The 15,710-nt window shown below is 41.2% G+C and overlaps 1 protein-coding gene across 3 annotated transcripts in view; it reads right to left on the bottom strand.

Annotated features, from left to right (window-relative positions):
* The window catches only part of LOC115195904 (zinc finger protein 385B-like), a 76,327-nt gene that overhangs the window by 9,893 nt on the left and 50,724 nt on the right, over positions 1–15,710 (bottom strand). The window contains exons 1-2 of one of the 3 annotated variants that reach the window (XM_029756248.1): positions 2,167–2,204; positions 1,626–1,693 (exon numbers count right to left, since the gene is read on the bottom strand). The exons of 1 other annotated variant lie outside the window; for it this stretch is intronic. The gene's annotated coding sequence lies outside the window, so the exon portion shown is untranslated. Of the gene's footprint in view, positions 1–1,625; positions 2,095–2,166; positions 2,205–15,710 lie in introns of those variants that run through there. One more of the 3 variants, XM_029756250.1, reaches the window with a different exon arrangement.

The following is a 15,710-nucleotide window of genomic DNA, read 5'->3' as shown; positions in this document are numbered from 1 at the left end:
GGAATTATATTTATTATATTCAGCCCAAGGGCGGCCGTAAATAGCATGGATGTTTTAGGGGGCATTACGCCACACAAGGGGAATGACGCCAGGATATTTGACGCCTGTAGAGAATATTATCAAGTGCTTGTCATATTGTGAATGAGAGACTGAGGAAGTGTGTGCAGCCTGCACAATAAACAAATCAGAGCTCATGCCTTTCATGCAACTTTTTTCCAAATCATCATTAGAGTCCCATCATGCAGCCTTGGAATGTATTAAAAATGAAAACATATAGCCCAACATTTGTAGCACAGTTAAAGTTGCATAAATAACTCAATTAAGCATATACTGTTGGAGGACCTGTTTCTTTGTTAACCGCTCAACACAGAATAGCTGCATCTGCACACTTACTTTGAAATCATTTGGAGAAAATATCCTTTCTATTTTAAGTTATTTTCAATTGTATTCTTCATACTATATAATAATACAAAATGATGGCATGAAATTCTAAGCAAATCTTGTCTGCTAAATGCACTAGTGTAGCCCACATCCATATGGCATAGCCATATCAGGGCCTAACATAATGACAACTCACTATGCTATTCTGCTCTTCTGAAATAGACTACATTTTCTTCATTTCATGTTTCTTTAGACCTGTCTAAAATGAATAATGGATTTATTGTGATGATGTAGGCTATAATAAATGGATCCTTTAGACTTTTTAAAATGTAAATGGTCCAAAGTGGCAGATGCTAAACCTGTTAATATTAATTAACGGGCAATTACCCTGAGACCGGCAGAACTATAATTTTTGATATAATTTAATGGTCAGCATCCATAGCGTAGTCTATGGATTTGAGAGTGGTTGCATTTCTCCAGCCCCATCCTTCAGCTTTTTACTGAACCTGGGGTGGGGAGTACACTTTGTTAATGTTTCAATTAAGGATTGCCACTATAAATACCATCAATAGAGTAACAGTTTTATAATATGATGCAATCCTCTAGACTGAGTTACTTTTGGCCCATTTAATATCAAGCAAAACTTCTGAAGTCGAGAACAAAATTCTTAGTATTGCAAACAAAAATAATGAAACTTAAACCCAAAAGTATTGATAGCATGTGATTTGTTCATGTATCTTTTTGTAAGGACACACACACACACACACACACACACAATTACTTCAATTCCAAAATAAGTGAAAATCGGTGAGTGTCCACCCAGCAGTCGCTCTCTAAACCAAAGGCTGTGTACAAGAACACACTTGTTCACTTCCCCCTAAGGCTGTTGCGGTTACCGCCACACCGGCAGTCATGAGTTATGACCGGAGTAAAATTACATATGATCGTTGAGTCACAGTAATCTCCTTTTATGCACTCTGGACATGTGTTGGTAGCACCCAACTCCCTAACAATCACTAGGCATGTCAGTTAAGACAAAATACTTATTTACCATGACGGCCTACCCCAGCCAATTGTGCGCCGCCCTATGGGACTCCCAATCACGGCCAGTTATGATACAGCCTGGAATCGAACCAGGGTCTGTAGTGACACCTGTAGCACTGAGATGCAGTGCCTTAGAGCGCTGCGTCACTCAGGAGCCACAAACACTTATCACCATAACAGTATGTGCTTTTATAACTCACCTCACTGTGATTGATCAATTTGAAGAAAGAAGTTGAACAACAGGTTGAAGCTGAGTGGAAAACAGGGTCTAACAAAATGAAAGGTTATGATTAATTCAAAACACCCATATGCATAGGCCTATATATGAGCCCAAGCACCCCCCACCCCCAAAAAAACCCCTGCTAATTAAAATGACTGTGACGTTATACAACTTTAGTCTAGCTCATATTACGCATGGCAGAAAAACATAAACATTTATTTAAGATGTCTTTGTTACATAATTGGTCTAGCATTTATTCCAAAATTAAACACATTCTAGTAATCGTCTTTGACTGTGCTGTATTATTATGCATACTGGATGGACTGGTTACCTTATACTATGCTCTAAAATGTCTATCCATGAATCTGGGAGAGAACGTATAGGCCTAGGCGAGGCTGTTGGTTTATTGATTGTGCAGGGCGGCTTACAGAGCTACAATTATAGTGAACTTGTATTTGATTTTGAATAGCCTAGTAATAGGGCATTTTTATGTTTTCATAATTAATAGGCTTACACATTACCTTTAGCTACAGAATATCACTGTGTATTTCCATCTTCTCCCCTCTCTCCTTCATTCCTTTCTCAAGTGCGCAGAGAGAGGGGCTGGGCCTCCCAAGTGGCTTGCGGTCTAAGGCACTGCATCTCAGTGCTTGAGGCATCACTACAGACCCGGGTTCGATCCCAGGCTGTGTCGCAGCTGGCCGCAACCTGGAGACCCATGAGGTGGCGCACAATTGTCCCAGCATCGTCCGGGTTAGGGCCGGCTGGGATGTCCTTGTCCCATTGCGTTCTAGCGACTCCTTGTGGTGGGCCAGGCACATGCACGTTAACTTCGGTCACCAGTTGTACCGCGAGCAGGCTTGGCAGGGTTGTGCTTCGGAGGACGCATGGCTCTCGACCTTCGCCTCTCTTGAGTCCGCACGGGATTTGCAGTGATGGGACAAGACTGTAACTACCAATTGGCTATCACGGAAAAGAGGTTAAAAGTACAACAACAAAAAAGAGAGAGGGGCTGTCAACAGTTTAATGACATGTTTTGTGGTGATTTTTATGACAGGCTGGACACATACGGTACGCCTAAAAACGCTCCGATGTTGGTAACTGCATAGTAATGGTCATTTTGCACATAAAAGTACAGGATCTGAGGATGAGGTTGGGGGTTGTTTTGGAATTTCAAGAGAGAAGCATCTTGATGTTCAGAAAGTTTTCAAATTTGACTATGTCAGAGAATGCCACTGCATCCTGTATGCCCAGACCGACAGTATTTTGAAGCTCTCTACCCTTTTGTAACGCCTCTAGATCCGTACATCCAGGGTTTAGTAAATGTGCTAGGCCTATTGCAAAGCATAGCTTATTACCAGGATTGTGAACATTTATGAGGCATGCCCTTTTATTGTTTATGATTTCTGATTGCATTAGGCTATCAAGTTTCCTTCTCTGACTCCCACCACCCAGAGGTTGCCGTTTTATTTGCACTATAAGCTCTAGCGACCTATCGGCTATGATGGATAAATTTGATTGAACAAGTCGTTCCAGCAGGGCTATAAATTGTTCAAGATCTGCTTCACCATTGGGTAAAATAAGAGATAGTGTTTTGCATGCTATCTCCACAAATGTCCAACTGTAAGACATCACGAGGTTCGCCATAATCTCTTGCCCTTTCTAACAGTTCGTTCAGAGTATCCAAAATCATGTTGGACATGAAAATCGCATAATTGAGATTTTGATTCATCCATGTGAAATTGAAAAACTGTCTAATCTCTGTATTGCTGAATTTATTTCTGTACACAACCCTGACACTTCTATCAAGATCATCTCCCTCCTGATTTATTAGACAATTTTCCAATTCCTCAAAAACATCATTTTGCGTTACAGACTCTTCTGATATGGGCGTTAATGGCGGGGTGTGTACGGGTTCCGGTGTAGACGGGCGAAAATCTGATATCAACTTTGGAGGGGACAATTACATCAAATTTTCTCAAGAGCAATTCCTGAGGGGGACACCAAAAGTAGTGCTGTAACACATAGCCTACATTGTAATATGGTAAATGTATATTGAGGAACCAAAGAAATAAGGTGTTTGCCGTACTCCTAACTACCGGTACCCAAAACTACACAACTAATCACAACAGCAATACCATTGCCTTTAACAAATCTTAGTTCAGTCACCAGTTTAAGTTGAGAGTGGGGGTATCCATGGCATTTTCCAATTATGTTCCTATTTTACAAGTAAAAAAATGGAGAACCTTTCATAATGTTGCCAAACAGACTCAACAAACTTACCTGAGACTCCCTGTCTCTGCCAGTCTGTCCCTGCATATCTGTCCCCAACTCTGCTGTCTGTGTGCCATCTGTTGCCTGCTCTGCCTAATGACATCATTGTGAAACATTTCCATTAGAATTTCATTTCTTTCTTATGAACATTTTATCAACTAGTCTTTGAGATATTAGGCTACTAGGGTTCTTACTTTGCGTTTTGGTGTACTGAAAAATACTCTGATGTCCGTCTTTTATTTTTCTGCCATTTTTCTACCTGGCTGGCTGGCTACACACACACACCGTGTGTAGGTTATTTACAGTAGGAGATGGGCTTCTATCATCTTATCTTTTATCATTCTATTTGGGCTTCGATCTAAAAGGTAGCTAGCAAATGTGAAACGGATTAAAATGACAAGAGTTGACAGCTGTATGAGTTCACCATTTACACAACATATGCTGCAACCTTTTGTAATTTTAATAGTTTGTTTCATATTGGCTGGCATCCAACAATAGCTGAATTTGCAAAGCTAGCGAGCACCAATTCCGTTTCAGTGGTGTTTGCTATAATCTTTGCTACCCGGGTTAAATAAAGGTGAAATAAAATAAATAAATAAAAGTTCCCTTGCGACAATTTAGCTTTTGCAACGAGACCATTAAATATATTTAAGACAATGGTAGAAGAGTGTAGTTCTGTTCAGTTTGGACTTTAGTTTATCGCTAACCTTATCACAGGGACTTTGAAGCACTAATTTACATCATCTGCATGCTGATCTTGGAATAAATTGACGATAGCAAAGATTCCATCTTTGACGAGGCCACATAAATGGAATAGGTACTAGCTAGCTTAATAGTTCATATTTGCGCGCTAGCTCTGCATATTCAGCTAGTGTGTGTGCGCGATTGACTGGATTAACCTCACTTCAGTTACGTTCATTGAGTGCCTTTCAGACCGTAGACACGACCCCTCTGTTACCTTGCCAACTAAGGAACTGGCAGTGGATCAAAACATTGTGAGGCAAAGGGTGGGGGGGTCGCAATCTTTTGAAACTTAAAAACGCGCTATTAAGTGTCTATAATCAGCACAATTGCTTTCATTGCGTATTATTAATATTATTTAAATTACATAGTTATGTTTCAGTGATATCTTAGGGATGGACAAATCATATTTTTCCAAGGATGGGGGGGGTCGTGTGTCCCCCCCGGGATTTCCGCCCCTGGGTGTAGAAGATCTCAGGCTCTCAATCATCTGGTTTATTAAAAAACTAGGGCGGGCGGGATTTGCGATAATTGGTTTTCATAGGTTGTTCCTGACTCGTTCATATGTTTAATTATTTCAATTAGGTCGGCGGGAATTTGGGAAAATTGATTTTCGTCTATCGGAATTATGTCTGATACCCCACCCTCGTTCATCCGTTCATCCGTTCAATTAAAGCTTGTAGATCGGGGGGTACTTTCACCAAAAGGCTTTCAACCGTCTCAATTATTGGCACGTCCATTTCGGTAACTGTTTTTACCGCCGGTATTTGCGTTTTTTAAACGGTTTGTTGCTTAACAAATGGGGCATTGTTCTACGCCAGAAGGATAGATCCTGACTGTATTGCCGCTCGAGTAAATCAACCATTCGTTTGCGTAGCAAGATATTTCTGGATTTTAGAGCCTTTGAAAAGGCATTGATAAACCCAGCTTGGTCTATTTCAGGTTTGGGTGTCGCTATCCAATGGTATAGCGTGGCACGAATTACAAATACCTCAAAAAAGCTATAACTTCAATTTCTCAAACATATGACTATTTTACACCATTTTAAAGACAAGACTCTCATTAATCTAACCACATTGTCCGATTTCAAAAAGGCTTTACAACGAAAGCAAAACATTAGATTATGTCAGGAGAGTATCCAGCCATTTTTCAAGCTAGCATATAAGTCACAAAAACCAAAACCACAGCTAAATGCAGCACTGACCTTCGGTGATCTTCATCAGATGACACTCATAGGACATTATGTTATACAATACATGCATGTTTTGTTCAATCAAGTTCATATTTATATCAAAAACCAGCTTTTTACACTAGCATGTTTTGTTCAGAACTAGCATACCCACCGAAAACTTCCGGTGAATTTACTAAATTACTCATGATAAACGTTCACAAAAAACATAACAATTATTTTAAGAATTATAGATACAGAACTCCTTTATGCAATCGCGGTGTCCGATTTTAAAATAGCTTTTCGGTGAAAGCACATTTTGCAATATTCTGAGTAGACAGCCCGGCCATCACGGCTAGCTATTTTGACACCCAGCAAGTTTAGCACTCACCAAACTCAGATTTACTATAAGAAAAATGTTATTACCTTTGCTGTTCTTCGTCAGAATGCACTCCCAGGACTTCTACTTCAATAACAAATGTCGGTTTGGTCCCAAATAATCCATAGTTGTATCCAAATAGCGGCGTTTTGTTCGTGCATTCAAGACAGGGTTACCTGCCCGATGCGTTTCGTGACAAAAAAATGCTAAATATTCCATTACCGTACTTCGAAGCATGTCAACCGCTGTTTAAAATAAATTTTTATGCCATTTTTCTCGTAAAAAAGCGATAATATTCCGACCGGGAAAGCGTGTTTACGTTCAAAGAGGGAGAAAGTAAAAACATGGGATTCCCTCGTGCACGAGCCTCAGTCTGATGGTCCTCTGATCGACCACCATCCAAACGCGCTAAAGTTTTTCAGCCAGCGGCTGGAATTACATCATTCAGCTTTTTCCCGGGTTCTGAGAGCCTATGGGAGCCGTAGGAAGTGTCACGTTACAGCAAAGATCCTAAATGTTCAATAAACAGAGCCAAGGAATGGTCAGAGAGGGTACTTCCTGTTTGGAATCTTCTCAGGTTTTTGCCTGCCATATGAGTTCTGTTATACTCAGACACCATTCAAACAGTTTTAGAAACTTTAGGGTGTTTTCTATCCAAAGCCAATAATTATATGCATATTCTAGTTTCTGGGCAATAGTAATAACCAGATTAAATCGGGTACGTTTTTATCCGGCCGTGTAAATACTGCCCCCTAGCCCTAACAGGTTAAAGGACACATATTTGAACACTTTTGATATTTTCTAACAAAACAATCTACAACGGCATCATTACTTCTTAAATCATCATTATAAAGAGACATAACATCTTCAAAAGAAACTCCACGGGCTCTTTGACACAGGTAGAATACACAGTGTTGACCACATGTAGTGGAAAGGTTATCTTGCACTTGTTTGATGCTGTAATAGATTTTTGATCCGTTTTTGGTCAAAAAATCTTTAAAATAGATTTGGGAAAATGTGAAAAACCGGGGGGAAAGCCGTAGGAATCAAAAAAAGTTTCGATTTTTCTTCCTCCTTCATCTTCTAGTGTCACAGCTAGCCAGTGTTCACCCGGCATGTGTTTAGGATGGGTATTGACAATAAACATGGCCGGCCACTCAGGCCATTTCTCAATAGGTAATTCATCACAAGCCCACGCTCCATAAAATAGTTTTCCAATCAAGCGGGTCATGAGCCCCTCCAACTCTTGGGTATTCATGTCTTTGCTCAACGATCCTTAATAATAATCCACTAAGACCTGTCTTCAGGCATTCACTTCCAAGATTGTTTATGCGTGCTCTGATTCAATCATGCTAACTGTACAGGCTAAAGGTGTACGGAAACGCATTTCTAGCCTGAGGTTACCTTGGGACACCACAGACAGATTTCCTGAGGTGTCATCATCAGGGGATAAATTGAAAGCATACAATGTGTAACCCTCAGCAAAATAACCGTCCTGACAGAGAGCTACATACTCTGCATTGAAGTGTTGAAAATTAAATGGGTTTTTATGTAAGCTGCCCGTAAACATATGCCCATATGTCGTACATGATTCATGATTTGCTCCATTTTTAGCACACGCTCTACATTAGCCCATGTATTATGGGTTGTGTAAAACGATACATTCACTTTATTTTCAATAATTTGATGCATCACATTTGTAAGTTCTCTCAAAAGAAAAAACGTATTTATTCTCTCTAACAACGTAAGTATATAGTTCCACATTGCTTTACATCTAAATAACAAATAGGTATTGTCACTCATTTTTATATTTACGTCATTTAGCAGATGCTCTTATCCAGATCGACTTACAGTGGTGAATGCATACATTTCATAAAACATTTTTTTTCCTACTGGCCCCCCGTGGGAATCAAACCCACAACCCTGGCGTTGCAAACACCATGCTCTACCAACTGAGCCACAGGGAAGGCACTCAGTCTTTGGGGTTTTGTTGAGCCAGAAAGGCATCACGTCCTCCACCACAGCTTCCCGGTATTTGTTGTCGTCCACCAGGGTGTGTCGGATTTCTTTGAGTTTCTCGTGGATGTAGATCGCCTCCTTCAGTTCATGTAGGAAAGCCTCGGTTACCCCGTAAACTCTGTGAATAGACGGCACAAGACCCATAGACTCCAAGGCTCTGACCAGCGCAGGTATAAACCTGCAGGACCACAGTCTTTTCACCAGCTCCTCAAAATGGAAGAAGTGAAGAAGTAGTATTTTGGGGGCTCATATAAACACGGATGCCGGCGCTGGCTGGGGTGATTGATCTCACAACCGATGCATTTTTCACGTATATACTCTCCAATCACCACGTTTAAAAGTGAAGCTACAGAGGCCTTGATGGTGTCCACAAAAATAGTACTGACCACCCCATCAAACACATCCTCAGGCTGTGGACATGTAGGGGGTGTCGCGGGTCTTGGCTGGGGGGAGTAGAATGGTTGGCTGCGAGGCATACAGTCCTTAGGGTCTGGCCCCCATGACGTATCAGAGTCCAGGTATGTTGTAGAATATCCATGGTATATGCTGAAATGAAGAAGTGGAGGCTTTAAGGGACCTCCTTTTATTGTAGAACCAGGCCTTTGGGGGGGTCAGGGTGTGGTTAACGCAGCCGCGTACTTAGTTTTCTTCGGAGGCTGACCCTTCTGAGGATGACCCTTCTTGGAGTTCCTTTGAATCATAATCCCCAGGATACATATATATTATGCACTTCCTTAGCCGAACAATGCTCTGCCACTGTTGGCTCTGTACAAAAAGAACGTCCAACAACTAACATGCTCAACTCCTATTAGATCCCAACTTTTAAAAGGAATAAGCATGCGCAACCTGAAATCCCTAGTCAGGCCACCATCACAAATGTTTTGGTTGCGGGTTTCCTCGTTGCTGATATAGAACTCCATGCATCCACATGGAAGTCCATTCTTTCTCTGTATTTTCACCCTGTGAAATACTCTTCCGGAGGAGTCTGGGGTACCTTCCCAACGGGTCTCGTAGGCCGTGAACAAGCTATACCCCTTGGTGATAACTCTCAGTTCGGGACACAAAACCTTGAGAGAAACCGACCAGTCTTCTGCCCCATAGTTCACTCCTAAAGTCTGGTCTGTATATTCTCCACCTTCGGCTACAGTATAGAGTTTCAATCTACGGGCCGGGTAATCAAACTGATACCCCCAGTGCTGTCCATTAGACATCATCACTTGATCTTTCAGTGCAGTTGCGGGCGGTATTTGGGTTCTACACACACATAGAAACCGCTTTTTTGGCGTGTTGTATATTGTTGCTTTATACTGGGTCTTTTCTCTATGTTTCAACCGCGGTCCTGCTTCAGTTGTTACGGTCATCACTGCTTTACCAAAATCCATGTTTATTTTTAAAATCATGTTTAGTGTTCTGGGGCCACATGTGTGTCTGGGGCGTATTTATAAGACGTCTGCCTCCAACACAGGGATAGATCCTACGTCTGGCCTGTAGACACTCGCCCGTGTGTCTTAAGGATAGAAGCGGCCATCGACGTAATTGTTCACGATTTTGGAAAAGACTGTCCATCTTATTCCTCAGGGTTATGAATATAGGGTAATCCCTCCATTTAAAGCTAAACACAGGCATAAAATAATTCACATCCTTGCAGGCTTTGGAAAATAATATGAACTGACAAACTTCGTCGCATTTGTACTATCAAATTGTTCACATGCTAAAATTGTCACTTTGGAGTCGGGGCTATAAGCCATTGAAGAGATCCTGATGGCTTGTAAATCATGGCGACCCCCCACAAGCTCTTCCAATGCATAGCCTGGTAATTCTGTAGCGCTAAAGGCCTGTTCAATTTGACAGAGCGCTAGGCGTATCTTAAGCCATTCTCTCATACGCAGTGCAGGAGAAAAACTCCCGGGTTTTGTATGATAAAGGGGTCTGGGGCCGCTGTCTGTGAAAATATTCACCGTTGAATCCTCAGGTTTGAACATATAAGTCATATGGCCATCAGCCTCCAACACATAGCCCCCTGGACATTCCTAATTCATAGACAACAACCCTAAGAACAATAAAATAGGGGGGTGTGGGGGCCATCCTCTTTGAAATGTTCAAACACAACCCCCCCAGTTCAATGAGGTCCCTACACATCAATCATTATGACCACTTCAAAGAGACGCAATATAGATATAAAATAACACACACTCTAACACGTGACAGATGCAACTATATGACCCTAACCACGTGACACCTTCCCGCCAGGATGTCCTGACCGGATGCCCTTATTTGGGTATGTACGCCTCAGCCGGACATAGGGTCATAAATCACGATTTTGACCGATGCCATCTACTTTATTCTCTCTAACTACTACCTAATTAAACAGGGCAGACAATGTCAACTCCACAATACTTAAATACCACAACACTTAAGCTCTCCTGAACACTGCCTGTCTGCAAAAGTCTCAAACACCCTGAGTCATTTCACGTGTCTGGAGCGAGAGTGAGAGAGGAGAACACTTGGACCGAGGACAACAGAGCCCAGTTGCTGTCAATTGAAGAGGCATTAAACAGGAGATACAACAAGCAGTATGTTAATAAATAGCAAATTGCCCCACTAGAGACCGCAGTTCAAGCCCCGTGTCCACCCCACTGTTTTTAGCTCCCGAGTGGCACAGCATCTCAGTGCTAGATGCATCACTACAGGCCCCGGTTTGATCCCTGTGTGTGTGTGTGTGTGTGTGTGTGTGTGTGTGTGTGTGTGTGTGTGTGTGTGTGAGTCCGTCCGTCCGTCCGTCCTGAAATTGCATTTGTGTTCCCCCAGTTTGATCATTGGAATGTGATACAAAAACGCCTGTGAGAGTTCAAGTAGTCTGTTTTGGAGTGTTTACTTGTACCACAGAGCGGGCTGAGAGGCTGGATGAAGGCAAAGCTTCTGGAAGGCTGGCTGGACCTGCACGGGAGAGTTGAGCATAGTTTAGTGTGTACTTGCTACTCTTTAGTTGACTGATGTAGCTGGAAGGGTAACTGCTGTTTAACTTAAGAGAATTAAAAAAAAATGTTTTTTCACAGTGCTGAGCAAGTATTGTAACTGACATGTAATGTTATTTAATGTTTCATCCCCTCTTGACTGAGGAGAAGGAATAAGCTACAGTAGCCACCACAGCCAGATCAGCTCTAGCTAGTTATCTGTCAGATAACGATATGAGGTGGCTATTATTACTATCGAACAGCAGTTGTTTATATGGTAAAGTTTTGTAGCCTTTGTTATGTCATGTCTCATAAGTAAATTAACTTGGCAAGCTTTCACCAGTTAGAGAGAGAGCTGGCCAAAAGTTGGTTTACATTAGCTATTATGTTTGCCTCAAATCAAACTAGACCTGAATGAAACTATCAGCCAAACGATTGACGATTGATATTCAGACGTGTTTTCAGTGCAATGTGAGTTGTATTAGTAAGATCAATAACGTCAATGTAACGTTATTGATCTGTCAGTTTCCCAAGCTAAGTCCATACTTTTCACACTGACACAGTTAAAAAAAAAGCAGCTCTAAAGTTACTGGCTTCACTGTCATGGTGCACAGTAGAGGTCTGGGCTGGACCGATTTCTTCATCTCGCTCCCGCCCGCCCGCAATTGCTGGCTTTCTGACTCCCACCCCCTACTGCAAGAACTGGTCCCAAACCCAACCGCAGTCCCGCAATGTTATTTTGGGCGTATGTGACGCAGCACACTTGCCAGCCATGTTGCCAGCAATTTTGCGCACTATAGGCAATATCAAATGTGCAAAAAGAACCTTTAAATTACCAGAGATTCTCACATGGCACTTAATTGTATTACTGGGCTATATCAGCCAATATGTGTAGATGTAATTTGAAGAGAGCAAAGTTGGAGAGACTTGCACTTTCTCTTGAGCGATTTTCATTGCCTACCTTTTATGAGTGGGAAGGTTTTCAGACGGAGAAATATGTGTGATCAATATTTAGGCCTATTTCTAGGCAATGTAGTAAACTATAGCCTAATCATGGGCCTGTTTAGGAAGTACATTTCCTTGGAAAGATAACTGCCCCGTGCTTCTCTGCCCGTGTATTCATAGGCCACAGACTACTCTATTTAATTGAGACCACACGCGCACCTGGTCTCGTAAGTATGGCTACTGAAATGGAAGCAGCAGTAATGATGACAGCGACACTTGTTACGTTATGCATAGTCCTATAGGATATAGCCTACCTTTTAGGAGGACGATTTGCAGGCAGAGAAATAAATGGCTAATCCATACTTATTGAAAATGAAAAGGTGCAACACTCGCTCGCTATGTACGCGTTGTGCATTTTCCGTTTTAATGAAGATTATTTTGGGGGGATTGCACTTTGACTCACGTTTGTTGAGCGCCCTCCACTTATTTTCATTAATATTTATTTATGGACACTAGTAAACTACAGTCTAATCATATTTAAGTTAATTTCAAATTCAAGTTAACTGCCACGTGATTCTCTGCCCATGTAGGCAGCCAACAATCAGGGGCAGAAATCCTGGGGGGACGGGGGGACATGACCCCCCCCCCATCCTGGGAAAAATATGATTTGTTCCCCCCAATATATCACTGTAAACATAACTATGTAATTTAAATAATATTAATAATATGCAATGAAAGCAATTGTGCTGATTATAGACACTTAATTGTGCGTTTTTAAGTTTCAAAAGATTGCGACCCCCCCACCCTTTGCCTCACAATGGTTTGATCCACTGCCAGTTCCTTAGTTGGCAAGGTAACAGAGGGGTCGTGTCTACGGTCTGAAAGGCACTCAATGCACGTAACTGACGTGAGGTTCATCCAGTCAATTGCGCCCATAGCAATGTTTTGTTTTATGTTGGCAGGGTTCACACACACACTAGCTGAATTTGCAGAGCTAGCGCGCAAATATGAACTATTAAGCTAGCTAGTACCTATTCCATTTATGTGGCCTCGTCAAAGATGGAATCTTTGCTATCGTCAATTTATTCCAAGATCAGCATGCAGATGATGTAAATTAGTGCTTCAAAGTCCCTGTGATAAGGTCAGCGATAAACTAAAGTCCAAACTGAACAGAACTACACTCTCTTCTACCATTGTCTTAAATATATTTAATGGTCTCGTTGCAAAAGCTAAATTGTCGCAAGGGAACTTTTATTTATTTTATTTCACCTTTATTTAACCCGGGTAGCAAAGATTATAGCAAACACCACTGAAACGAAATTGGTGCTCGCTAGCTTTGCAAATTCAGCTATTGTTGGAAGCCAGCCAATATGAAACAAACTATTAAAATTACAAAAGGTTGCAGCATATGTTGTGTAAATGGTGAACTCGTACAGCTGTCAACTCTTGTCACTGCAATCCGTTTCACATTTGCTAGCTTTTAGATCGAAGCCCAAATAGAATGATACACAGTGTGTAGGTTATTTACTGTAGGAGATGGGCTTCTATCATCTTATCTTCTATCATTGTGTGTTTGTAGCCAGTGTGTGTGTAGCCAGCCAGCCAGCCAGGTAGAAAAATGGCAGAAAAATTAAAAAGACGGACATCAGAGTATTTTTCAGTACACCAAAATGCAAAGTTTGAACCTAGTAGCCTAATATCTCAAAGACTAGTTGATAAAATCTTCATAAGAAAGAAATGAAATTCTAATGGAAATGTTTCACAATGATGTCATTAGGCAGAGCAGGCAGGAGATGGCACACAGACAGCAGAGTTGGGGACAGATATGCAGGGACAGACTGGCAGAGACAGGGAGTCTCAGGTAAGTTGAGTCTTTGGCAACATTATGAAAGGTTCTCCATTTTTTTACTTGTAAAATAGGAACATAATTGGAAAATGCCATGGATACCCCCACTCTCAACTTAAACTGGTGACTGAACTAAGATTTGTTAAAGGCAATGGTATTGCTGTTGTGATTAGTTGTGTAGTTTTGGGTACCGGTAGTTAGGAGTACGGCAAACACCTTATTTCTTTGGTTCCTCAATATACATTTACCATATTACAATGTAGGCTATGTGTTACAGCACTACTTTTGGTGTCCCCCTCAGGAATTGCTCTTGAGAAAATTTGATGTAATTGTCCCCTCCAAAGTTGATCAGATTTTCGCCCCTGCCAACAATATTTCAATGAGACCACACATACTAGGCACACTTTAATTCTCACGCCAAACTAGGAGAGTTAGGGTACTGAAGTTGAAGCAGGGAAGTAGTGAATAGTGCACAAAATATGTGATTGTAATACAATAGTTTAAAGCATACAAAGCAGAAAAAGGACCGTTTCAAAATAATTTGTGGTGCAAAAAAAATATTTTCATCCCAAAGTTGTCTGTCTGACTGCCCGCTCCTGCCTGCAGCATGAAAAATGCTGACCGCACCGCAATGATCTCTGTGGGGACCTGCAGGTCCAGCAGGCATCCCATGGGATTGCAGTCTTCTAGTGCAGTGAGTACCCAACACTATGCTCATCATGTCTTAGTAGGATCAGATGGTGACAGGGGTCCCAGCAGGGTCAGACAGCCAGGGAAGACCAACCTACGGAGCTCAGGTGCATTTTGCAGTATATGATGTGAATGATACAAATTTCCATCTAGAATTGATGGGTAGACCTACAGTAGCTACAGGACAGCAAACTGCAGTAATCTCAGACATAAATTACTGCAGTTTAAGACCATCCATTGAATGCACTATATGCCAGTGAAACTGAATATCATGCACTCAGAAATTGTATTATTCTGCTGGAGGTGTAAAGCACAAAAGGGGACAAATTTGCATATGTTGTGGTCTTGTGAAGACTGGCTGAATTCTGGCAGAGTATGTTCTTTTATTTCAGCATGTCTACAGATTCTCCATTCTCCCAGTTTTTGTTTGCTTGGAAATGTTGACACTGAAAAAATTGTGTAAACTAGTATTTATAGTGTCTAATAAATGCATTGCCATTAATTGGAAGGTTGGTTATCCTCCCACAATATATGGAAGAAATGTCAAGTTAAAACAAATCTAGTGATACTGTACATAAGATTAAGGGTACACTACCATTCAAAGGTTTGGGGTCACTTAGAAATGTCCTTGTTTTTGAAAGAAAAGCACATTTTCTGTCCATTTAAATAACATAAAATTGATCAGAAATACAGTATAGACATTGTTAAAGTTGTAAATGACTATTGTAGCTGGAAACGGCTTTTTTTTTTTAAAGGCCCATTATCAGCAACCTGTGTTCCAATGGCACATTGTGTTAGCTAATCCAAGTTTATAATTTTAAAAGGCTAATTTATCATTAGAAAACCCTTTTGCAATTATGTTAGCACAGCTGAAAACTATTGTGTGATTAAAGAAGCAATAAAACTGGCCTTCTTTAGACTAGTTGAGTATCTGGAGCATCAGCATTTGTGGGTTTGATTACAGGCTCAAAATGGCCAGAAACAAAGAACTTTCTTCTGAAACTCATCAATCTATTCTTGTTCTGAGAAATGAAGGTTATTCCATGTGA

Source organism: Salmo trutta, chromosome 6 (assembly GCF_901001165.1).
Source record: "Salmo trutta chromosome 6, fSalTru1.1, whole genome shotgun sequence".
Taxonomy (NCBI): Eukaryota; Metazoa; Chordata; class Actinopteri; order Salmoniformes; family Salmonidae; genus Salmo; species Salmo trutta.
The sequence above is the reverse complement of the archived record's forward strand: the minus strand, read 5'-3'. Positions and strand labels throughout refer to the sequence as shown.